Source organism: Canis aureus, chromosome 29 (genome assembly GCF_053574225.1).
Source record: "Canis aureus isolate CA01 chromosome 29, VMU_Caureus_v.1.0, whole genome shotgun sequence".
NCBI lineage: Eukaryota > Metazoa > Chordata > Mammalia > Carnivora > Canidae > Canis > Canis aureus.
In genome coordinates this window covers 27,755,587-27,779,152 of record NC_135639.1, presented here as the reverse complement: position 1 = coordinate 27,779,152, position 23,566 = coordinate 27,755,587, and the positions used below count along the sequence as shown (strand labels likewise).

Genomic DNA, 23,566 nt, shown 5'->3' with positions numbered 1-23,566 from the left:
AGGCCAAGCATTCCTAGGCGCAGCCTCTTCCAGGGCTCTCCGGGACAAGCACACCGGGGGGCATCCCGAGCCTGGCTTCACAGTCCAAGGCCCCACACAGCATCACGCATCCAGCCGGCATTTGCTCCAGGTCCCCGTCCCTCTGGCAGGAGGAGACAAGTGAGCAACAGAAGCCCAAGAAGGGAGAAAGAAACATCCAGGAAGACTCAGGAGAAGACTGAGGCAGAGAGGAAGACGGGGAGAAGGAGATGAAGAAACAGAGAGAGGCAGAGACACCGGGGAGAGGACGGAAAGACAGAGACAAAGACAAAGAGAAGCAGGAGACTTGACCAAGAGGGAGAGAGCGGGCAGCAGAAGAGCGAGGGGACGCTGCGGGCGGCGGGTGGGAGGGGGCGCGAGGCCGCGGAGGGCCAGGGAGGCGCGTTGGTGGCGGCGGCGCTGAGGATGGAAAAGCTCATTTTGCTGGTAATTTACTCTCCTGCTTTTGGGCCGCTCCGCCTGCCGCTGCCGCCCGCCCGGGCTGCCTGTTCCAATATTAGATATAAACAAGTAAACTGTGTAATGGATCACATTAAGCAGGCCTTGCGTCTTGAGGCAGGATTTAATTTGCATGGCAGATTAGCTTGTCTTCCCAGCAAGGCACCCCGGGGCACCCCGAGCTGTAATAGGATCCCGCCTCTTAGAGCCCATTAAGGCAATTGAGAGCGCCTCTTAATCTCCCTCCCCGCCCTGCACCAGAATCCCCTCCTGCCGGACCCCCATCTTCCAACCCCCATTTAGGCCCCACCTCACCCTTAAAGCAGCAACTCCAAATCTCATGGGTTGCACCTTTTCCAACCTCAAAACTTTCTCTCTGCACACCCTAACTCTGCTTCAGAGACCTCCAACTGCCTTGAACCCCTTTTTTCCCATCTTCCCAAAGTGTCCCCAAACTCCAGGTCAGTGCTCTGACCCCAACTTTTCTATTTCCCACGTGGCTCCCCAAAACCCTCCACCAATCAGTTGGCTTTTTAGCTGAAGTCAGGTATTAGAGTATGTTCCATTCCTTTTTTCTTCAATTTTTCATTGAACGGCTTCTTATATCCTTAGTAATATTGTCATCAGCGCAGGATACAGAGCAGGACTGAGAATCTGTGTGAAGATTGATGTTCAAGGCACAATTTGGTTTCATACTGAGGCTGAGGTAAGTAGTTATAACGGCCCTCACTTGTGGGGTGATTTAAAGTTTATAAGTGTTATACCTATCAGGTCACAAATCCTCCTAGGAGCCCTTTTAAATCAGCCTCACTTTAGGATAAGGAAACTGAGGCTCAAGAGGAGAAATGGGTCAAACAGCTGCTCAGTGTCCCTTCCAGGACTTAAGCCAGGTCTTCCCAACCCCGGTGTAGCAGCAGCCTTTCTGGTCCATCAGTGCTGGGGTCAGCACGAGGCTCCAGAGAGGGACAGTGCAGTCTCGAGGTTAAGAACCATGCTAGGGTCGGTATCGGGGTCAGGACAGCCACGGATTTCCATCCCCTGCCACAGCTCGGGACTGGGGTGGGTGGAGCCCGCACCATGGTCAATTTCCCCACTCATTGAACAGGACGTGCTCCTGCAGTGGAGTGACTGAATGCTTGTTAAGAGGACAAAGCGACCAAAGGCAAGGGGCATCAGAAGCGAGAGATATTAGGAGTAGGCCTGGAGAAGAACTTGCAGTCTGTGGGAAGCTCAAGCAGGGCTCACTCGGCCTCGGCATGGGAGGCACCCTGAGCTGGATGGTGCCGTGTTGCGGAGGGGGGGCTCTGGAGCCTCCGGGCCGTGCGATGGGGCCCAGGGCGGGTGAGTATGAGGCCAGGCCAGTGGAGAAGGGTCAGCTCAGCCCTGTGGAGCTCACAAAGGGTCCTTGTTGTGGGTAATGGGACTCCCCTGGCAGCTTTATTTGCTGTCAGTGGCTTTTATTAAAGTCTCCAGTTTCAGACCCTCCAACCTCCAGCCATTGTGAGTGCTCCCCCAGGGCCCTGCCCCCAGCTGCTGGCTAGGCTGATTCCGAAGAGCCCCTTTGCCCCATCCCTGGGGCCCCAGGCCCCCCAGATACCAGGATCCCACCTCCACCTCCCAGAGAGACGGCAGAGAGGCTCTGCACTGGAAGAGCAATGTCTCGGCCTTGGCCCTCAGCACCCAAACAGACCCTAATCTCCCAGATGTTGTGACTGGTGCCAGGGCGTGGGGCTGTGAGTCAGCCTGGGTAGAATTCACACAGAGTGACACACACGTGTGCACATCTATGTGCATCCATGTGCGTCCTCGAGGGGTGTGCCCCCATCTGTTCCCTCAGCTCATCTCTGCACACAGACACGCAGACACTCTAGGAATAGTAGCGTTTCAGGATGGAGTTGAGGGGGGCTACAGTTTGATTTCATAAACAGTTAGGGACACCCTCTGGCATCACCAGATACCTGGTCACTGCTAGGGGCTGGGAGGCTGGGGGAATGTCTCCCACTCCAACCGTCACCTGTGGTATTGGCTCCCCCACTGGCTTCATTCTTCCAGAAGGCCAGAGAAAGTGTTTGCCAGGGGAAGGAAGGAGTGAAGCTGGGCCGTGATCCTGAGCGGAGAAGGGACTCAAATGCACTGAATGCCAACACAGAGTTCAACCTCATTTCACCCAGATCCAAACTCTTCATCTCCCAGAGTCCGGCCCTGAACTCACAGCTCAGAGCCCAAGGAGCCGAGGCCCAGAGAACACACTTCCTCCCCAGAATACATACTGGGGTTGGAGCATGAAGAGACCCAGCCGGGCTCTGCAGGGTGACACTCCCTCCCCAACAGACAAAAGTTTGGAGTGAAAATGAATAGTCATCCCAGGAAATGCTTGCTGATCAGAGGAAATAGAAGAGGGGCATATGAGGAGGCCAGAGAGCCACAGGTGGCAGCTAGAGGGGCCTCAGATCCCACCCAGAGCTTCTAGCCCACCCTACTCCTTGTGGAAGAAGAAGGAAAAGGTGCTGACTCCTGCCTATTAAGCCCAAATGTGAGATCTGGTTAGCACGAGTGCAGGGCCAGTGATTGTATCTGTGTGTAACCGGGTGTGGGCCACGGGAAGTCTGTGGACATGTGGACATGTGGATGTTGGAGGACACTATCAGCATGAATATTTGGAATCAGGCAGGGAATCACTTTGCATGCCTGTATGTTTCTTTTCTGGGGGTGTCTGCAGGGGGTAGGCAGCTGAGTGGATTTATATGAGAAGAAAGCGTCTATGTTTGAAAGTGACTACATGTACTGGTTATGGGATGTTGGTCCTGCACATGTTCATGTGCATAAAAGAGGGAGATCCAGGGGGTCCACAGCCTTCCCCAGGGTCCTCTGAGCTCCTGGCTCGGCTTGTGCCAGGCCATTTGGGGAGCGCCCGTGCTTTATGGTGCGCGGGTGAAAAATGGAAATGCTAATAAGTAGTCGTTAAGTTGTCTTGCAAAAATGTTAAATGATAAATTGGGTAATGTTATTGTTGAAATGAAATATGTAAAATAAATGAGTTATTTATTTCTAATAAATATTTTGTTTACGATATATTTGTAGGGGTGTTAATTATTTTCCCCCTCAATCGGGGCAACGTATAAATTCTAATAAAGTGCAAGCTGTGGTGAAGGCAGTAGTGGTGAGGGTGGCGGCTCCTCCAGGCGGGCTGCTGCAGGACCAGGCTGTGATGGATGCCCCAGTCGCATGTGATTGTTCTACTGGCTGCTGTTGCAGGTTCCCCAGTGTGGCCTGTTTTCTTTCCTCAAAAAAAAAAAAAGAAAGAAAGAAAGAAGGAAGAAGGGGGGGAAGCAAAGGAGAGAATGAAAGAAAGAGGGAGGGAAGGAAGGAGGGAGGAGAGAGTCCAGGAGGAAAACAAATAATAAGCTAGGGTCTCCATGATGAGATGATTAAATTTCCCTAGGCCAGGTCTTGCTCCTTAGCTAGCTGCATAGGCCTTGGGGATGCATGTGACTGCTGGAACCAGATTCAAGGAAGAATAAATAAATATATAAGCAAATCAAGTGGCAAAGAAGACATTTCATGTCCCTTAGACGCATTTGCAGCACTGACCCACCGCAATAACCCTCCAGGCTGGGTGCCCTCAGTTACTCCCGCTCTCCCCTACTCCAGCTGGGAGGTCTCCAGGGAGGCAGATAACCCCATCTCCCACTGTTTCTAAACCTGCCCTACCAAAATTTCCCCCTTCCTCCCACCAAGAGAAGCCTGACCCTGCCTCTTCTTCCGCTCTTGCTTTCCCTCCACCACTTCCTTTTTTTTTTTCTTTCCAAAGATTTTATTTATTTATTCATGAGAGACACAGAGAGAGTGGGGTGGAAACTTAGGCAGAGGGAGAAGCAGGCTCCCCTCAGGGAGACCAATGTGGGACTCGATCCCTGAACTCCAGGATCATGCCCTGAGCCGAAAGCACAGTTTAACTGCTGAGCCATCCAGGCACCCTCCACTCTTTCCTATGGGGACCTCCAGATCTGTTCATGGCCTCTCCGGGGAACCCTAGTTTAGCTCCGCAGAATCCAGCAGACCAGAAACTCACCTAGGCCCTGGCCTGGCCCCTGAGGCTGGGATGGGTGGAAGGGAGTACATTCCCCTTCAGAACAGGCTGCCTTCCTCCAGGGCGTTATCTCCCTCTGCGTAATAAAACTACTGAGGCAGGACGGCCCGGTGGGCAGGGACAGGTGGCAAGGGCACGGGATGCAGGGCCGCTCTGTCCCTGCCGCAGGCACCATCCACCTCTCCCTCCAACCCCCTCTGCCAACTCCTGGGGCTGAGCTGGGCTCCAGGTTCTCACCACAGAGCTCTAGGCAGACCTCCAAATCAGGGATCTCAAGCACTTAGCACACACTTCCTCAGGGTGGGGGAACTCTGTGGGGGGTTATATCCCCAAGGGATCTGGGACTCCAGGGATTCAGGAAGTTCCTGTATCTTTAGCATTGGGATGCGGAAGCCAAAGCTTCAGGGAATGCCTTCCAGGCGAGGATCCCCCACAGTAGGCCAAGAAGGGGACCTATCCCTCTTCCAGCCACCTACCACTTACCATCACTTAAAGCTAAGCCATGGGGGAGGGTGGCTCTCAAAAAGTGGCCCACTGCACAGTGTGATCTGTTTGTGCGGTGCACATGCCATTGCTTGTGCAAGAGTAATAAGGTTATTGTACCCTATAATAATAGGGAGACCTTCAGCACTGCCCTGAGAGGAAGGTGAATAATAGAGGCAACAGAGACACGCAGCATACCCTAACTAGCCCACGCAGGTGCACACTGACACGTGCGCAGATACTGGGCTGGCCTGCAGTCACACGCAATGCCTGTTTGCACGCATCCAGGTGCCAAGCCCAGTACCGCACAATCACAGCTCCACAAAAATAAGTGCCTCCAACAACACTTTCAAGGGAATTGACAGGTCCTTGAACAGGCAAAAAGGGACCTGAAATCATCACCTTTCTGTGGGGCTTTGATTAGGTGGAGGGAGGGGGGTATCAACACCGTGGGGAGGGGCGCCCCCTACTGGACAGAACAGCTGTAACTCCCCACCCCCCCACCCCCACAAGCCCGCCATGTAAACCTGCCCCTAACTTACCCCCACCTGCTCCTACCTCCTACCAAGTCATCCACGCACCTCACACTTGCCTGCCACACTCTGGATAAGCCCCCAGCCAGGCTGCATAACCCTGGGTTGTCTTCAAAACGAGTAAAATCTTTGATCATCATTTGTTTAAACTGTATAAATAATCCACCCGGTTTTAATAGGATTTTTCTATGAATCGGCAACAAAGCATGAAATGTGATATTTTCACCATGAGTAGTTGGGAAATTAGTCACCTCTGTCCATGGCTCTCTGCTGGCTGGAGACCCCTATTATGTCTGGTCCCTCCCTCCCCTCCATGTCAAACTGCCCTGGGCCCTTCAAATGCTACCCACTCAGCTCCCACCTTTTGGGGGTAGTGGGGGAATTGTGCAACATTGCTCTGAGGAGCCCTTGCTGGGTGTGTCTGGCCCTGAGACCAGAGACCAGGCTGCCTCAGGGCTCTGTTTCCCAGACTCCTCATCTGACATCAGAGCCCCACTATGGACTCCAGTGCACTTTAGGATAGGGTTTCAGGATGGCAGTGAGCTGTGGGAGAGTTATTTGGGGCAGAATGCCAGTATGAGGCAGAGAGTTGGGGTCATTCACCATCTCCCCAATAACCCAAAAGTGTTTCCACACTGGCCTACTCCCTAGGCTGTTACACACCTGTTTGCTGTTATACACTCACAGAGGCAAGACTCACATGCATACTGGAGAAGCCAGGCCTGTCTTCTGGGGCTGACAAGTTGCCCACCCGCTCTGGGAACAGAGGATGCTGAGTCTGAGAGAAGAGCCACTGTTGACAACAGGGAGGGTGGCAGGGGGATGGGAGTTAGATCTGGGGAAGTGGCGGATGGGAGCATCAGAGCTAAGCTTCAGAAATAGGAGCCATACAGGAATCAGAGATCAGGCCAGGACCAGGGAGGGATAGGAAGAGCCAGGATGGTGGAGACTGCCCAAACATGCAAGAGAGCCTTTCAGTCCCCCTCCCAAATGACTCCTGGCCCTGGCCTCCACCACCAAGTACAGCAACCCCAAAGCAGCCCTCCTCTGCCTTGGTGCCACATTGAGAAAAGAGACCAAGGGACCAAGGGCCTACAAAGCAGGCTGGTCTGAGCCACCCAGCCAGGCCTTGGGCCTCCCAGGTCTTAGGCCACAGCCTGACGGGGCTCAGCCACAGATGTGGGCACAACCATGGGGGAGGGCCATGCGGGGTCCCCCTGCCCCCATACTGCAGGACAGTCCACGTGCTCCAAACTGAGTAGGGCCCCCTTCCTTTCTGCCCCCTGCCCCTGGCCTGAGATGAATAAAACTCAGGGGGTGGGGGGAGCTATTCATGGAACCAGAGAATGTGTGAGCCTCCCAGCAGCCCCCTCTCATTAGGGGACCCCCGTCAGGTGGCGCTCATTAACTTCAAGTTGTCTCTTGTTTTAAAACTCCGGTGAGGGGGGCAGGGTGGAGGGGCACATTGTCTGGCTGCTGCCCCAGAGAGATTAGGCGCCCAGGAGGAGGGGGCAGGCAAAGGCCCTTTAATTAGTTACTTTCAAAGGTTCCCTGTCCCCTTTCTCTCGGGTCCCCCTCCTGCCCCCGGCTGGGCCCAGCTTCGAGGGGGGCGGTCTTTTCTGCTTGGCAGAGCCGCCTGGTCACTCAGCTTAAATCCGCAGTCTTTGTTCCTGACTGGACAATGGGCCCAGCACATCAGCCACAGAGGCCACGGAAGGAGCAGGGCCTTCTTCTGTAGGCCTGGAGCCAGCTGAGAGGGGTGCACCCTAGCTCAGGGTGCAGCCTGGGGCTCCAGATAGGGGCCTGGACACCAGGGGGCTTTCTGGGCTAAGGAGAAAAGGGCGCGCGCGCACACACACACACACACACACACACACACTCACCCTAACCTGAAGACCTTGCTCTGACAGAGGAAAAAGTTGGGATGAACCTCATGTCAGGGACTCTTTCACATAGAAAGTTTCTAGGGAAGATACCTAGAAGCTAGCTCAAGGCTGGTCTTCTCCTTCCCTCTATACAGATGAAAAAACATGTTTTTAGAATCAGGCAGATCTGAGTCAATGCCGATCTTGTGTCTACTACTCATTAAGTAATTTATCAGGCAGCCCGGGGGGCTCAGCGGTTTAGCGCCGCCTTCAGCCCAGGGTTTGATCCTGGAGACCCAGGATGGAGCCTGCTTCTCCCTCTGCCTGTGTCTCTGCCTCTGTGTGTGTGTGTGTGTGTGTGTGTGCGTGTGTCCCTCGTGGATAAATAAATAAATAAAATCTTTTTTTAAAAAAAGTAATTTAGGGCAGCCCCAGTGGCGCAGCGGTTTGGCGCCGCCTGCGGCCCAGGGCATGATCCTGGGGACCCTGGGTCGAGTCCCACGTCAGGCTCTCTGTGTGGTGCCTTCTTCTCCCTCTGCCTGTGTCTCTGCCTCTCTCTGTGTCTCTCATGAATGAATAAATAAAATCTTTTTTAAAAAAAGTAATTTATCATTCCAGCCTCAATTCCCCTCGTCTTTAAAATGGGGGAAATAATGCCTGTCTCTTGGGTCATGAGGATTAGAAAACTGGGTAGAAGTGTCTAGCACAGTGCCTGGCAAACAGGAAGCCCTCAGCACGGTGCCTTGTACAGTTCCCACAGCCAGAGCCAGACTCCACATCCCCCACCACCAGGCCGCAGGTTCTGCGGAGTGCTGGTGGCAGACATGGGCTAACTGCCTTACCGAGTGCGTACTCACCTGTGGGTAAACACTTGGGAGTCAGTGAGTATGTGGACGGGAATGAGGAGGAAGGAGGATCCCTGGGAGTGATGGGCTGGGGGAGGCTGGCACACAGAAGGGGTAAGCAGGAACAGGAGGAAGCAGGGGAGAATGGGTCAGCCTGGGGAGGGAGGGTGATTAGCAGATCCTGGGGGGTGGTCCAGGGGGGATGAGTTGAGAGGCTGAGTTGCAGGAAGAGTTGGTGATTTGCCTGGGTCAGCAGATTAATGGTACTAACGAAGTTTCCAAGAGCATGGTGAGTTGGGGGGCCGGGGGCGCCCATGTGGAAAGGCACATGACTGAGGATTGATCAGGCTAAAGATGAAACAGAGAAAGCTTCCCCGGGCAGGAGAGGTAGGAAACGCCAAAACCAATTACTCCCCAACCCCTCTGGCCTCCAGGTCCCTCCCCCAGGGAGGAGGGAGGGGCTGTGACCTCTCTCTGTGGGTGCCTGCACTCTAGGCGTGCACACACAGACCACTCATGTGGGTAGGCATGTGTACCGGGGAAGGCCCACGCGTGGGAGTGAGCAGGCCCAGGATATGATGATGTCACATGTTGGTCTGTGCGCTCACCCCCTTGTGTGGAGGTCATTTGACCTCTCACAGGTGTCCCTGTCACAGATGACTCCTCTCAGGTATCCCTACATCCCACCCAAGCGCCCCCATGTGACAAGCACATGTATCACCAGGAGGAGTCAGGGACCCAGGGGTGACAGCAGAAGTGGAGGGGGGTTGCTGTGGATCATCTTCATTCAGTTTTGGCCTTAAGTAACACCTCCACACATTTGCTAGTTTGGGATCACCCCTAGTTTTCAATCAGAGACTACCCTGGATTACCATTTCGGTGGTGAATTTCCTGTGCAGATAGTTGACAATTTAGCCTCTGGTTAATGGGAGTGTACCCCACTTAGGGAAAATCCACCCTCTCAGAAAGAATCAATTACACACAGGTTCCTTTTAATAGCCCCTGATGTTTGTTGAATGAATAAGTGTGACAGATTGGGCATCCCTCTTCAGCTCCAAGAATTCACAAAGGATATCAAAGAACTAGATCAAAGGGCAAGCAAACATCTCCTACAGGACCGAAAGAAGCCCTTAGTTAAAATTCAACAGTTAAGAGGTGATTAGACATAAGATAAGGGCCCTTCAGACTCCTAACACTAACCCAATAGTTGTCCACCTTGGGGGTCTGGAAGGAAGATGGAAGTGGGGGAGGGGAGAGAGACTGCAGTGGAGAGGAGGCCTGTATCCAGCTCTTGCGGGTGGGGGTGGTGGGGAACCGCTCCCTTCCGAGCAGTAGGTTGTGTTGTGCAGTATTTGCACCTCCAGATTCAGGACAGCATTTGTGTTTCATGCCATATGTTGAGTGGTGTTATTATAGTTATTAGCAATTATGTTTTATCATAAAATCACTTTTCCTTTAAATATGTGAGTAAAAAAATATCAGCTGTTCTTAGAGTAAGTTCTAGCCTATCTATTTCTCTTGGAAATTACTTCTGGTTTTATCACACATGCCAACAGGCAAACAGGATAGGAGCCCTGGATGTTTGCACGAGTGTGTCTTGGAAGCCTAGCTATTCCACACTGCTGGACCCAGATGGTTGGGGGTGTGGGCGTCATGCTGCAATGTACAGTAGTCAGTGCCCCTACCCCAGACCCAGGTCTGCCCCCTCACCCTTCCCCAACCTCCAACCCAGTGACCACCTTACTGAGGCTGTCACTGGGTTCCTAGCCCCAAGATGCCTCCCCCTGCCCCATCCCCCCCATCCCCACCTTGTGCCCTGCTGCAATGTCTACGAAGGAGACCGGCTCCTCTTGGGGCCTGCAAGCTTTTGTTAGCGTTATGTGAGCCCCTAGTGACAAGGGCCCTGAAACCCAACTCGACCAAACTCATAAAAGGGGTCACTGTCTCTTTAATTAAAGTTCCCTGTTTGGAGGTTAAAGACAAACCCGTTTGATGGTGCAGGTGTGTGGAGGGGGGTTGGAGGAGAGGGGTGGAGGGGGCTGGAGGGAAATGGAATTCTATCCTTGGAGGGGAACAGGGAGGGGCTCACTAGGGCCAGACTGGCTGACCATGGAAAGTCTGATGGGGGGCCCTAGGGGTCCCCAGGGTGGTAAAGGTCACAAAGGGAGAAATCAGGCAGGGAGGCCTGAGGCCAGCGCGTGGCTAGCTCTGACTGCCCTGGTACACGTGCCTTGCTCAGGCTGCCCGCCCCCCCCACCCCCACCCCACCGATCCCCACCACCATCATGCCTAAGGACTGCTCCCCTCGTCTGCTCCTTGATTCCCCCTTTTCCACCCCAAGAATTCTCCCCTAAAGGAGGGCTCAGGGCTTAATCCCATCTCCACATAGAAGCGACTTCATCACAGTTTAACATAAAAAGATCAGCTGGTATCGACCCGTAATTTGGACCCACGCCACGCTATTGGCAGGAAGACAGAATAAGTTAGGGTGGCCATGTTTCAAAAATTCTCTGTGTGCACTCAATCACGGCCCAGGGAAGGCGGGCGGGTGCGTAATAACCCAGGCGCGCTCTCCATTTCCCCTGTAGATCAATGCTAATACCAGGAGGCCCCGGAAGATGGATGGAACCGACAGGAACCTTGAAATCCCTACACGGGGGCTGGTGCCTCAACCGATAAAGGATTTCGCTGCTGCTGGGGCGGGGACACAGAAACCCTAGGGGCCACAGGAGACAGCCTGGCGGGGGGCAAGGAGGTGGGGAGACAGAGCAGCCTCTCTTTCACACATACACACACACTCATGTCCTCACTGACACCCACAGTCATTCACATGGCCCCTGACTGATGCACGCTCCTGAGTCACTGACATGCACGCCAATGGCTGGCACACACCATCACTCACACTCTCCAGCCCGCAGCACCAACACCTCCCTAAGAGGCCTGGACTCCAAGTAGTCACTCACACAGGTCCTAGGACATGTATGCACACACAGGCACAAACATGCACACAAACTCAAGCCCACACACCAGAATCATGGGCTCTGACACAGACATTCACTTGACACATGGAGATTCGGACACACCCATTCACTGGCATCTACATGCTGCTATGGTGCAGCATAAAGAGACATGCACCCACACCCATAGATACATCCCTGCCTTTCCATTCTTCCTTTCCATCCCATCTCTTCTCCCCATTACCTTCTTTTTTTTAATTTATTTTTTTAATTGAAGTTCAATTTGCCAACATATAGCATAACACCCAGTGCTCATCCCATCAAGTGCCCCCTCCCCATTGCCTTCTGATTCTGCTCAGAACCTTGCCGGCTGGCGATCAGTAGGGGAGCATCCCAGGACCCATTGAAAGTAAAACACTAAGACAGAAGTATACCAGACACACAGCCCTGGAGACTCCAGATGGGAACCCGTATATGTACTGCTGGAAGGCAGGAGACCTGGGTCCCAGGGACAGCTTTGTGGCTGTGCTCTCCCAGCCACAGACTTGCTTACATGGCCTTAAGTTAAGCCCCCGCTCTTTCAGGGCCTGTATTTCCTTATCTATGAAACAAGAATTGGACTGGGAAATTTCTAAGGTCCTCTTCCAGGTCTGAACGACTGTAGCAAATATAAATTCTTGCAAAGACACACACACACACACACACACACACACAGGCGCCGGCTTTTGAGTGCCTGGTGGCCTGAGGCCACACCCACGATGACACATAGGATCACACCTGCAGGCGTTGCTCTCCCCAACAAGGGTGCCTGCAGCAGGGACAAAGCTCCTCATCCTTCCCAGAGTTGCATGTCAGGGAGCTTGAGAACCCACTTTTCCGTGAGCAAAGAATTGGAGGCAGAGCAGGAGATGGAGCATTGCTGTGAGTTTAAGGGAGAAGGTGTGGGAGGGCTAGTGTTGGGACCTGCAGAGGGGACAGAGAGAAAAGCACAGTGCTGGCTGCCAAGACTGCCCCCCCTCCCACCCGCCCACCCCTTTCTGGTCGCTGATTTTCCTTCTGAGCTCAGCCCTAGTACAGGAGCCATTTCCATGGCCTCACACTGACATCTTGTGGCCATCTCTAGGATTGCGGGCATCGCAAGGGAGCCCTGGGTCCCCTGCGGAGAAATACAGCTCTACCAATCACCCAGCCAATATTTGGTGGGACAGTGAGTCTGATCCCTGGATGCCCTGTTCTAGGCTCAGCAACCAGGAAAGGCACAGGGAGCTGACATGTACCTCGAGCAGGGGCCAGTGTCAGAACAGGAAGCTGCTTTGGGAAAAGGCTTCAGGGTCCTTTGATGACAAAAGAAATTGTAGAAAAATGAACGTGCAGGGGAGCTCCAGTCTGTGGAGGTGACGTAGCCCTGTCACCTGCAGCCCCAGTCTGAGGCAAGGAAACACGACCCTCATCCAGGGGCTGCAGTCCAAAGGAGGAGATGCAACAGTTCCCCAGGGAACCCCCACCTCAAGAAAGAGACAGCCCTGGCCTCATACAAGCACCGTCTGATGGGAATCTCTTAGCCTCACAGAGAGACTAAGCCTTTAGGAGAGGAGACATGGCTTCCCTAAGGGAGCCTCTAATCTTGAGGAGGGAAAAACCCCAGCCTCATCAGGGCTGCCAATCCTGAGGAGCATGCAATGTGAAGCTGCCAGTTGTCCTAGCCTCCCGAGCCTGGAAGTCTGAAAGGAACACAATTTCTGTGTCTGCATCAGCAGCCTAGGGCTTGGAAGAGGGTTGAGGAAGAAGTTTGGAGGCCGTTTGGCTTCAGAGCCAGCCCCATTCATTCTGAAGAGGCCTAGTGAAGGGTGGGGGAGAACCACATGTCCCAGATCCTCACAGAGGTAGCCATGACTGAAGTCTCAAGCCTGTCCCAAGACTTCTCTGGATCAATTCCTCTAGCTGGAGTCTCCTGTCCCTCCTGGAGACAGGTTCCAGGCACCTAGAGATGACAGATCACACACACACAAGGCAGAAGCCATGGGGTCTTAGCCTGGAGCCAGGGAACCCTGGAGGTACTAGGCTGATGACTTTGTTATAAATTAGAGACTCATTAAGAGAAGGTTGAGAAGGGCTCAGTAACAGCTTTCGGGGCCCATCTTTTCGATTTCTTGTTCAGTTTGTTTATTGCGATTGTTCCTGTCTCATAAGCTTATTGCAAAACCAATAAAAATGATCTATTCAGAGAGGGGAGCTGCTCTTTTGACTAGTAAGCTGCCGCCTGGTCCTGGGCCCCGCCCCTCCCCCTCCCCCTCCCGGTGGCTGCAGCCCCAGCCTGGTTGACCAGCTGTCTCCTGCCGCGGGGTCAGCAGAGGGTGCCAGATTCTTGCTCACCAGAAACTGTGTCCACCTGCCATGCAGCCGCCCTGGGCCGGCCTCAGGCCTCCAACCTGGCCCTATCACCTCAATGACTGCTATACCCTAGCCCTCCAGCTCACCGGGTCTGAGATGGGCACATGTCGGGGCTCATTTATGAGGAGATAAGAGGCCAGGATGGGACCCAGGAACAATCACTGAAGCCTGGAATTTCAGGTGGAATTTTGGCTCAGTTTCCCCCCTATGCCTCAATGAGGCTGTGCCCTTAACATGGGGTTCTCTACCCTGAAGCAGCCCTGAGGGCCAGTGAAAGGAGCAGAGGAGGCCCCAAAGGTTCCTTAGAATCAGAAGTCCTGCCCTTGACCTTGATGACAGAACAGAATCCTCTGGCCTCTTGCACACCCAGGACCCTGTCTCAGTTGGGTTCAAGGCCCCAGCAACTCCTCTTCTCAGGGAACTGGCTCTGTTCTGTCAGTGACGTCAGTTCCATTTAGTGACTATAATATTTGAGACATCTTGGATTTCCTTATGGCACTTAGTTTCAGAGACTTTCAGATGATCATTGTGGGGAGCACAGGATTGAGGGGAGTCAGAAGCCAACAGACTCCTTACTGACTGTATAGAATTTGAGTGTCGGAGCCAGGACAAGACTTCTGAGATGGTTCTATCCAACTCCTTCATGTCTGGGATACAGAACCACAGTCAGAGATATGAAGTGACTCGGCCAAAGCCCCACAGCTAGGGAATGACAGGGCTGGGACTGGAACTCAAAGTCACAGACCCTGGCACCATTGTCTCATGTCTTCCTTTGTGTACCTGGCTCGTGTCAGAGAGCTCTGCCTCTCTCATGGGTCAATCCAATGCAGGTAACAGGCCACCCGCCCACTCCACCCCACCACCCCTGCCCCCACTATCTAATAACAGGCAAGTCTTCTCTAAAGCAGAGTCAATGACTCTCTTCAATGCACTGGCTCTATCTGAGGCCCCGAAGGAGAGGAAGAATCCTGCACAAAGGCCTTTGGAGTTTCACTGTCATTTCAAAGAGATAGCATCAATTGATTCTTCCTTCGTCTGTTTATTTTGGATGGCAGAACAAGACGTGAAGGCGGGTCAGAAAGAGCAAGTTTTCAGGAAGCAGAGCATCTCAAGGACTTGGCACATCTTCAGAGAGAGGCACATCAACATTCTTCCTTGATCTCTTTGTGTTTGCTTATTTTAATACTCAATATAGCAGTTACTGTGTGTCAGGCACCATTCTAAGAGCTTTACATATTAATGTATTAATTTAATATATGTCATATATTCATTTATTGAATACTCTTCATAACCCCATGAGATGCATATGACTATTAGCCCCACTTTACAGAAGAGGAAACTAAATCATAGAAGAGGCAAGCAGTTTGCCCAAGCCCTCACATCTAGGCAGTGGAGACATCAGCATTCAAAACAGAACAATCTGGCTCTTACCCACCACGCTATGTACCTTCTCTTTACAGAAGCCCCAGGCCAAGGACAGCTGGGGCTCCTGTGACCTGAGGAGGAAGGAAGACTCCAAACGTTCAGAAGGGACAAGACGTCCCTGGAGTCCAGTCCAGTATCTCCTCAAGTCTATCTCTTGCTAACCACCACCCCAGCCATCTCTTCTGTTAGCTTGTTTGAAGGCCAATGCTTTATGGTTAGAGTGGCCAAATGAAGTATAGGTAGCTAAGATCCCAGGTGCCCTCCCACACCAGTCCCATTATGGGGTGCCATCTGCTGGAATCTGAAGCCAGGGTTCTGGGTGTGGTGCCACGTACCCACCGCCCAGTTGCTCACTGAGCCTTGCTCCCTCCCACACAGCCGCCTGTACTGACATCTCTGAGAGGGCCTTTGATTAAAGAGACAAGTGACTTTGCCCATTCTATTGATCAGAATAAATTACTAGGAACTAATTTATGGGCCTCCCCACAGCCGATGACATGGTGGATTGTGCGCTATTGGTCAGTAAATTGGATTGTCAGGCTAGATTATTGGTTCGTATACAGTTATCTCTCATAGCAATATCAGGCAGCCCAGGTAGAGGAGCAAAATCCTTTCTCTGCTGCCAGATGCCAGGATATCATGAGGCCTTCTTGAGGTCTGGCAGGGAGGGGCTGGGAGAGCAGAGGAGGAGAGGGGAAGGGAGGCAAGGCAAGGCCTCTGTGCAGGATGCTTATTAATTAGTGCAGCATCACAGCAGTAAAAGAACATTAGTGTGGAATCGTCTGCAGAGTGATGGGGAAGTGACATGGTGGGCCTCCTCCTGATTCTCCAGCTATGGCCCTGCTGGGTAGAGGCAGGGAGGGGGTTGATGAGCAGATGGGGGGGATAAAGGCTGGGGGGAATAGGGGGCCAAGAGGAGGGGAAGAGGAAGGAGAGGCCACATTTGCTGGGAGTTGCAAGCAGAGCAGGTCTGCTGAGTGCCAGCGTTGCTGAGCCCCACGCAGGGGAAATGGAGCTGCCGTTCTGCTCCGTACATCACAGCCAACGATGAAAAGTTCTAGAGCTGGGATTTCTCAGGCAATTTGGCCAGTGATGCATGGGGCAGTAGATCCTCGCGCACTCTTCCGTGCTTCTGCCAAGCCAGCAATAACAAAAACTTATTTTTTGCCAGGGAAACGGATATGAGTCAGGCAACCCATCAGGAGTAAGGGGGGCTTTACCACGCCGCTGCGATTTGTACCGCTCCGCTGTTTCCCCGAGCTCTAAAGACCTGCCAGGAGGTGACAAAGGCGAGACAATTTCGAGTTCACAGTCCTGTGTCCTCGAAGCATAACAGCAAGCCATAGATGGGGACTTTCAGGGGCTGTGGGTTGCAAAGTCAGCGGTCTTTTCCCCCAAGCCCACTGAGGAGGGGGGAAAGAGGGTGAGCGAGAGGGGAGAGACAGAGAGCTAAGGCCCTGGAGAAGTCTGCAGCCCTTCCCCTTGCTGGGAATTCCCAGGACAGACTCCCGAACAGCTCCTTCCTCACAGGGGGCACAGTGGGAAGAGGGGCAGGGGGCAGTGTTGGAGTGCACAGCTGGCCCTGGGGGTGGTATCACAAACATTCCAAGCAAAAGCTCTCTGTGCCTCCCTTGTACCACAGCCTGCCAGGGTCTTTGCAACCCATGCAGACCCTGGGGTCCTGCAATCGCTGAAGAGGCAGGTCTGGAAAACCCATTTGATTCTGTTTTTTCACTCACTCTGTTGAGGTGTGAGCCCTGGGGAGGCCTGCACTTTCTCTGAAGCTTGATGAGGAACACAGATAACCTGTTCTCTGGGCTACAGGCCTCAGGGGAAATGTGCGGATGGTGCACGAGCCCTTCCGACTCCAGCTATCACTCATCTGACACTGCCAGTAACCCCGCAAGTAAACACCCGCTGGCAGGGACCCAGGGCCTCCAGCTTGCTTGAGTTGCCACTGAGAACAACAGCAAGGAGGTCTCATCAGTGTCACAAATACACAGAGATCACCCCCACCCCCACCCCCACCCGGTGCTGCTTAGCAGACAGGGGTATGCTCATGTAGGGCCTCGGAAAAGGCCTAGCACTGTGGACTAAAAATATCCTGCACCTTCCACAAGATAAAGGGCAGAGGTTTAAAAGTGAAAGACCCCTTCCCTGGCCTCTGGATGCTTTCCATGCCACCACCACCCCACCCCACCCCCGCCCCGTCACTGCTCGCCCAGCATTAAAAAGCTGCCTTTGGCCATCTCAGCTGAGTTTTCCTTCTGGTCCCTCTCCCTTTCTGCCCTGCACATAAATATGAAATTAAAAGGAGGCAGACCCTCAAAGTCAGAAGAAACAGGGTGGAGTCCAGACTCTGAAGCTTCAAAGTAGTGCCACCCTCTCTCGTCTGGCACTGCTCTGCCCTGGCTTCTGTTCAGCAACTATGTGGAAGCAAGCGCACAGCCCCCAGAGTCCTCAAGCCTCCAAAATGGAAAAGTTTGCAAAGCTTGGAAAAAGAAAAGTGGTCCTGCTAGTCGGTCTATAAATTAGAGACTCATTAAGGAGAGGCGGGAAGGGCTTTGGGGGCCTGTGCCTTTCGATTTCTTGTTGAGCTAGTTTATTGCTATTGTTTCTATTTCATACGTTTATTGCAAAACCAATAAAAATTATCTATTAAGAGCAGGAAACTCATCTTTTGACTTGTTGGTTGAGGTTTCTACAGAATAACCTTTAACTGGTCCAGCATGTCTGCAGGACAGGAGCAGGCCTGCAGACATAACTCCAAAGGTCAACCAGGCAGAGAGTAGGCATGCCCAGTCCTGCAGGGAGGGGACAACTCCCCCTCCAGAACCTGCAAAGAGCAGAGGTTGTGACTCTAGCCACCAGGCAACCGTACTATATTTCATGAACTTCACATTTTAAATGTTTTAATTTGTTGAAAGCATTTAAATTTGAGACTTTTCACCAAAATATGCTGACATCTGGCTCCTATTAAAACATGGAAAGATCATTCCAGGACTCATTCTCACCTGGAAACAATAGACATCAACTTCTCTTCACAGGCTCTTGGCCTCCTGTCCCCCACCCGGTGTCCAGCCAGCTTATTTATATTACCTGCCTGGCACCTGTGATTATGTAAGTTTGCAACTCCTACCTTAGAAGAGAAATAGATTGGAAGGAGGAATAGCTAAACATTTCATTTTCAGAATTAGTCTGAAATAAAATTTTTTAAGAATGCTTCCAAATCAGACTGATAAAATTTCTCTGCCAAGATCCCCGAAGGAAGGCCTGGGTCTCATCCCAGCTGGACGGGAAGAGAGCTAACACGTGGCACATGCCTACATGCCAGGCTCAGCCCTTCCATCGTTCTGTGCATTATCTCCATTTCACCAACAGGGAAATTGAAGCTGGGAGATGGTCTGTGATGTGCCTCAGGGCAAAGGATAATATAACCCTCAGCCTAAGAACACCAGCCCTAGAAGAACCCGGTAACTATCTCTCTAGTTTTGAAGAAAGAACAGAAGGTCCCCAGTGTTACTCTCTCAGCCTGAAGAGGATGCCCTCAGGGAAGATTCACAACTGATTGCAGGGGGGAAATCTACCCAACTGTGACTCAAGTTAGAACTTGTCTCCAGAGTTACCAACACCCCTAAATCTAGTGAAGGGGAACGACAGGGTCTTTAATAATCACTCTGTCAGGTCATGGGATGGTGACTAATGGGCCTACAGGAGGAGACGGTGAAAAACACTCTAGGAAATAAATTTGGGTGATTAAATTTCAAGGCAGTTCATGGAACAGCAACTCGAGGCCTAAACTAAGCCATCAAGTTACCAAGAGAATCAAGATTTCAATTTAACCACTGCTGCCCAAGAACCAATCCTGAGCCTTTGAGATAGTGGGTTTGGAGAAGGTACCCCTCCATACACACAAAACTTTCTGAGTGGCTCTGACATCTTCCCACTCTAGCCCTTCCTTCCAAAGGGCTAGCCAGCGATAAGTCAAGGAAATCATTGTCTTTGTCTGATTATTACATAACTCCGAGTCTATAAGTAAAAAATCATTGTTCATCCAAGTCAGGAAGACAGGGGTGAGGAGGGTCTCCAATCAGATGCAGGCCAGAGCAGTGCACACATGTCTGAGAGACTCTCGGTTTACTAAACTAACAGAAGAGGCCCAAATTCCTCCAGTTTTCTGCTATTTCAATTGAATGCCAAGTCCCCTGATTGGATTTCAGGCCCAAACAGTCACGGTCTGGTGTCTGGGGCATAATCCTTCCCCCACCCCCACCAGCTGAATCACACCCAGGGTGCTGTTAAGCTTTGCCTGGGAATAAACCTGGGCTCTAATGTAAGAGCCCTGGGTCTGCTTCCCTGTCAGATATTGTCCATGTCTGCTGGTTCTGGTCTCTGGGGCATCACTTTAACTTGTTTATTTCTTTTTTTGAGAGAAGTCAGGGTGGGGAGTGTTGGAGCTGAGAAGGCCCCCCATGATAGAGGGGTCCAGGAGGGAAGAGCTTAGCAACTGCAGCTGCTCCCATGGCTCTCCCTTTTGCAATCTCTTCCTCTCGGGGCTTCACCTCTCCCTGCCCTGGCTCTACCAGCTGTTTCCTGCAAATCCAGCTGAGACAGCTGCTGGCCCACCATGCTAAATTTCCAGGGGCCCTGGAACCCCTTGACTCTCTTGGCCCAAATGTGGGCAAATCTCAGGCGTCCAGACAAGGCTGAGATTGTTCAAAAAACACTTCACTAGGAACGTGGGGGGAAAGCCAAGAAAGTAAATTACAAAAGCAGAGAAACGGACAGCTGCGGATTCCTTCTCCCAGAATGACTCAAATCTAGTCCCAGGAAAGTTTGTTGCAAGACTAGGTGAATAAGGAGGGAGCAAGGGAGGGAGCAAGGGAGGGAAGCTTCAGCTTGCTGGCCACCTACACCTCCTTGCTCCTCACTCCTCAATTCTGTAAGGCTTAGATACAGAACAAAGATGTTCACGCTCCAGCCAGAGATAGAGGTTAACACCATCACCATGCCTGATGGAGCTCTTAGTTGTTTGACATGCTGCCATCTAGGCCGCTGGCTTGATCAAGTCCCCGATCAGGGCTGTGCTGCCCGCCTGCATTTCCCTTTGGTGGGGGCTCCTTACCAGGCCCCCCAGCCAAGGAAGTCACTCCTCTGTCACCTTCTTACACAGGCTCCAGGCTATCCCTTACAGAGAGTTCAGTGAACAATGCCTTCTACCTTTCCTTAAAGTTAAGATCTTGGTCTCTTGGTCTGGTTAGGTGCTGGGCCTCTTGGGTTGATGGCAAGATGGCATTGGGAGTCGCTACACCAGGAACCTTTCTCCTCTGAACTCCTAATCCTGGCAATTCTCTCAGGTACCCTGTCCTACCCTATTCAGATGCCTACCCTGCCCAAAGGACCTTCCTGCATTCTAATACCACAGTGGAGTTAAAACGCACAAATATTTACCCACTATCAATAAGAATGTCAAAGCTTTGATCTCAGAGAACCTCCAGAAGAGGAAAGGCATATGCCGGATGATGCCACTAATTTCTGTCTCTAGATCTTGGCTCAGCAGAGTTCTGCTTCCACACACCTCATCATTTAGAGAATATCTCCACCTGGCTGATTCACCAGCACCTCAGTATCCATTATCCAATTCACCTTCACCCAAATTTGCCACTTCACCACTGCCAGGTAGCTGGGATCTATTAGTCCCACCATGGGCTTCTCCTTCTGGTATTGGTTCTGGTACTGGACTTTTCACCAAAATATGCTGACATCTGGCTCCTATTAAAACATGGAAAGATCATGCCAGGACTCATTCTCACCTGGAAACAATAGACATCAACTTCTAGATGACCTCAGTTAAGTCTTTTAACCTGAACGGCTTTCTTTCCGTGAAAGAGGATGAGTGCTTGTAGCGCCCTCTCATGGCTTATGTGAGGAATTGATAAAATTATGTCTGTAAAACATGTAGCATTTTGTCTGACATACAGCAAGAATGTTACAATAGATCTAAGTGTAGAAATAGATATAGCTCCCTTTCCATATTAACTCTCCAACACTCTTCAGTGATGCTGTCTTTTCCAGAAAAGTCTGCCTCCTCAGAGATGGTGATGCCTGCAGGAGTCTCCTGGATCCATGTGACAGACTGCTCATTATAAATTAATAAATTCACATTCTGGTTTTAGGCATCAATCTTTCAAGCCTGATTAATATGCTTTTGTTACCAGACAAGGATCTGTTTCTCATTGCAGATAAAATGAGTTTTCTGAGCCCATAAGGCTGAGGGTCAGATCTTGGACCAGAGAAAAGTCTCCAAGTTAATGGCTGTCCCTGAGAAACCTCCCAGGAGACAACCTGCTCACCTTCCCTGGAACAACTGGTCACCTCCATCTCTGACACCTCTGGCTTTGCTGCCTCTTCTCCCGTTTGGAATTGATCTACACTGGGCATAAGGGTTCACATATGTTAGGTATTTAGGATCCACTCATTTTGTCAGTGTGTGGGTGGGTGGACTGTTGAGCGGGTCACCAGGAATTTGCCTCTTTTTGAGGCAGGGAAGAAGCAGTGGTGGCCTAGCAACAGGGGAATCTGCCTAGCAACAGGGGCGGGAGGCGGGGCCTGCTGGAATCCTGTAGAATGGCTGACGGGAAGGAGACCTTTCTGGATCTTGTCAAGCTGGGGTCTCAGGCCAAAAAGAGAGAAAGCAGACCCGCAGAGATCAGGAGAGAAGCGTGGGAGGCAGGGCAGGAATAGAGTCAGCATATTTGGAAACGTTACAAACCTAAACTAGAAAAAGCCTCCTGCCTTTCTCAAAATGTGCTGAAGAAAAGAGCCCTCCCCATCCCCACCCAGAATGAGCTGATGCCCCGAAGTGGACAAATTTGAAGAGCATAACACCTTTTCTACACTCCAATTTGCAAGGGTACAACAGGATACACTTTCACATGTGCTGTCAAGTCTGGAATTTGCTCTACCACCGGCCCCCTACCCCCACACCCTCCCCAGCCCCGGAAAGGATAAAGATCTATATTCACTTAAAATCAATCCAGAGGCAGATTTAGTAACTTTCCAACCCAATCTGTCTAGGGCAAGGAACCATTAAGGACTCAGGACTGATCTGGTTTGAATCACTTCCCTCCTTCCCTCCCTTCCACCCATCACAGGACAAGGGCTTGGACATCCCCTCCTGTGAACTTTCAAGACCCTCCCCTGAAGAGAAGAAAAATTGTCATCAGCCTTTGACCTGATTAATAATTAAAACTGCTGAGTCTGAGCTGCCCCTAACAGCGAGGTGTTCCAAAACCCCAGCAAACTTTAACAAATAACCAGCCCGCTCAGGGGAAAGAGGAAGCTTTTTTCACTAGACAAACTGACAATTAGCCGCTATTCAAATCCCCCTCTAGTCTTAGCATATTGGTTCTCCTTTGAAAGTGGCTCGGCATGGGGTAGAATTTTTGGCCTTGAGTTTAGAACTACTGTGCATAAAATCAAAGCAAGGAAGCCAGCAGTTGAGAGAATAGAGGCTATTTGGGGATTAGTGATTTCGGAGTTAGATTTCTAATAACTTGGTGAGTGGTGGGTTAGGAATGTCCTCCAGGAGCATCAGGCAGTCAACACTGTGGGACATGTCCTCACATTGAACTGGAAAGCAATGAGTCACTACCATAGAGGGTAGAAATACAAAATGGCATAAAATAACTGCAACTCAGCAGCACTGCATGGTAATCTGCCTTTTGTAACCGCTGCAGGCTGCATCCAGCGCTTGCAGTCTTGGGGTTACATGTGAAACCCCAACTTGGGCTCAAAGTTTTCTCCCCAAAGAGCCACAAACACAGGCACCCCCATATTAGGAACCATTTATGGAGAACAAAGGGAAGAGAATGGGGGAGATAGGAGAAGGGGGAAGGAGGGGGCAGGCATTCAAACTGCTCATTTTCCCCTAGGAAGCATAAGGCCCAGCCACTACGGTGGGTGAGCAAAGCAAATTGGTAATGGGTGATCCAGATTGCATCGCAGAGTCTTGCTTGCTTTCTAGGCACTTACTGAACTTTATAACTCTTTTGGGGGTAAGGCACAAAAAAAAAACAGGGTTTCTTATTGACCAGTGGGGGAGAGGGAGTTTGAGCTGGCTGGTCCAGGTTGGATGCTTTTCCACAATACTCTACTGTATTCCATTAAAAGATTTTTTTAAATATATATATTTTTTAAAGGGGAGGAAGCTGGAAAACTGTGATGTGAACAGCAGCTGCAGGCACTTCAAGATTGAAATAGCCTAGCCTAGAAAGCACTAGAAAGCTCAGTTTTTCAGAGATGAAGAAAGCAGAAGACAGAGGTGGGCAGATGGCTGCTCATCCTAGGCACCAAGAAAGGGAGGAGGGCATTCTGTGAGGATGAATTCCCTTTTATTCTTTTTTGTTTTAACTGAAACGTAATTTACAAACAGCAAAGTGGATGATTCATAAATGAATGGCTTGATGGATGTAGATATGTATTCATGCAATCACTAGCC

The 23,566-nt window shown here is 51.5% G+C and overlaps 1 long non-coding RNA gene across 4 annotated transcripts; it reads right to left on the bottom strand.

Annotated features, from left to right (window-relative positions):
• Positions 1 to 3,466: 3,466 nt before the first annotated feature.
• On the bottom strand, positions 3,467 to 21,633 carry LOC144301243 (uncharacterized). 4 transcript variants are annotated; one of them, XR_013368050.1, is made up of 4 exons: positions 21,420 to 21,633; positions 20,713 to 20,838; positions 6,284 to 6,376; positions 3,467 to 3,754 (listed from the first exon to the last, which is right to left on the bottom strand). It is a non-coding gene; the product is annotated as an uncharacterized LOC144301243 (long non-coding RNA). The 4 variants fall into 4 exon arrangements; XR_013368048.1 differs by having other exon boundaries at positions 3,475 to 3,747; XR_013368049.1 differs by lacking the exon at positions 20,713 to 20,838 and having other exon boundaries at positions 3,521 to 3,747.
• Between the last annotated feature and the right edge of the window lie 1,933 nt (positions 21,634 to 23,566).